This window comes from Mizuhopecten yessoensis, unplaced genomic scaffold (genome assembly GCF_002113885.1).
Source record: "Mizuhopecten yessoensis strain PY_sf001 unplaced genomic scaffold, ASM211388v2 scaffold9737, whole genome shotgun sequence".
NCBI classification, from domain to species: domain Eukaryota; kingdom Metazoa; phylum Mollusca; class Bivalvia; order Pectinida; family Pectinidae; genus Mizuhopecten; species Mizuhopecten yessoensis.
The window spans coordinates 466,301-468,795 of record NW_018408197.1 but is presented as its reverse complement, the minus strand read 5'-3'; positions in this window follow the sequence as shown (position 1 = coordinate 468,795).

Here is a 2,495-nt window from a genome sequence, read left to right as displayed (position 1 = left end):
CCCTCCAATTGTTTAATTAAATATGTTCTCCCTCCAATTGTTTAATTAAATATGTTCTCCCTCCAATTGTTTAATTAAATATGTTCTCCCTCCGTTTGTTTAATCAAATATGTTCTTCCTCCAATTGCCTTTAGATGCATTTTTCTTTCCGTCTAACTGACTCCAAACATATCAGACATTGACATGACAAGCTGTTGACATTGGGAAAAGGCTATGCCACAAATCCGAGCAGACAGCACGCGTTCTAACGATGAATACTTACCCAGAAGTGTGATTACCGACTCTGTTTTGGACTCATGTACAGTTTATGATACCAAAATATTGCTTTTAAATGTTGGTGGTATTTTGAAAAAAATGCAATACCCCGACTGTATTGATTTTGTAAATAGTTTTGATATATTATGTCTAAGCGAGACAAAAACTGACGACTTAGATGTTATTGATTTACCTGATTTTGTAATTAAGATGAAGAATCGTTTTCAATTTAGAAAAACGAAAGCTGGCGGAATAACACTGGCTTTTAAGTGTGGTTTAGAAAACTGTATAAATACTCTAGAAAGTGTTTAAGCTGGTTTAAGGTTAATGTGATGAAGATTTGCTGTTTGGTATAGTGTATATACCACCTGAAAATTCTAAATACCATTTAGGTGATCCATATTCAGAACTTGAAAGAGTACCTACATTTCTCAACCAATAGTAATTATATATGTCTTTTAGGCGATGTTAATGCACGAACTTCAAAGGCAAAGGATTTTATAGATGTACATGAAATAGAAAACAATGATGACTTTACAGCTGAGATTCTTAATGACGCACAGAATACTAGTGTTTTTAATGAATTTACTTTCCCAAAATATAGATCAAGTTGTGATGATAAACAGAATAATTCCGGGAACCGACACCTAGATTTTTGTAAGTACAATGACCTTTTTATTTGTAACGGTCGAACTGGCCGCGACAAAAGTATTGGTAAGCTTACGTGTAAAAACGCGAGTGTAGTTGATTATGTATTATGTTCATCTAGACTTGTAAAAAATGTACATGAATTTGATATTTTAGACTTTAATTCCTTATTATCTTATGTACATTGACCAATTTCATTAACTTTACAATTTAATAACATTTTAAACACCTGTGTATCAAACAACCAAACCCTACAATCTGGAGAAAGAATTAACCAATGGAAAAAAGAGAAAACACATGATTACATTAATAATATTGATGATGATTTAGTAAAAGATATTACTGATATGATTGACAATTGTACAGACCCATATGAATTGAATGTTGACGAACTTGTTGGTAATTGTAGTAATATTTTATTACATGCTGCTAAAAAAACACTTGGCACAAAACCCTATACTGTTAGTAAGCGTGAGAAGTCAGTCGCCCCTATGAAACCTTGGTTTGATTTTAATTGTCGAAATGCTAGAAAAAAAATATCGCTTATGTAAAGGACAGTATAGACGGCATAGAAACGAGTATTTTCACAATAAATATAAAGAATCCGAAAAAGATTATAAAAATATAATGGAAATAAGTATTAAAACGTTCAGACATGATTGAAGGTAATGAAAGGTAAAAATCCAAGGGATTATTGGAAGCTATTGAAATCTGGTGGAGAAAGAAAACCAAAACGAACAATACCTATAGACGAATTTCTAAATTTTTACAAACACCTTAATACATGTGATGATGATGATGAAAACGGTACTGATGTGCCTGTGGATATTGTTAATCCCATTAATGAGTTTTTAAACTGTGATATAACAAAGGATGAGGTAAAAAGAGCTATTAGGTCGTTGAAAAATAACAAAACATGCTCTGATGACAATATTATGAATGAATATATCAAACATTCTGTTACGAAAATGACTGATTTGTATGTCAAAGTGTTTAATATTATTTTCAATAGTGGGAAATTCCCATCAAAATGGCTGACCGGTACCATTGTTCCTATTTTTAAAAATAAAGGTTCACCTAAGGAACCTAAAAATTATAGACCAATTACGATTGTTAGTTGTTTAGGGAAGTTGTTCACTAGTATATTAAATGAAAGACTACAGAAATACTCAGAGGATGTCAGCTTGATATGTGAAAATCAGACAGGGTTTCGTAAAAAATACTCAACTATTGATAACATTTTTGTACTTTACTCTTTGATAAATTTGACTCAGATGATGAAAAGTAAATTATATTGTGTATTTTTTGACTTTGAAAAAGCCTTTGATAAAGTATGGCGCAATGGATTGTGGAACAAGATGTTAATGAGCGGAAGCAATGGGAAAATGTTAACAATTATTTTTAACATGTATCAAGGCATTAAGTCAAAATGGTGAATGTTCTGGTTATTTTCCATGTGAAAATGGTTTGAGACAAGGAGAAAATCTCTTTTTATCTAGTCTGTACTTGAACGATTTAGAAGAGTTTATGGTCCAAAATAACGTTCAGGGTTTAACAAACCTTAGTGTTAAATTAGAAAATAATCTACATGA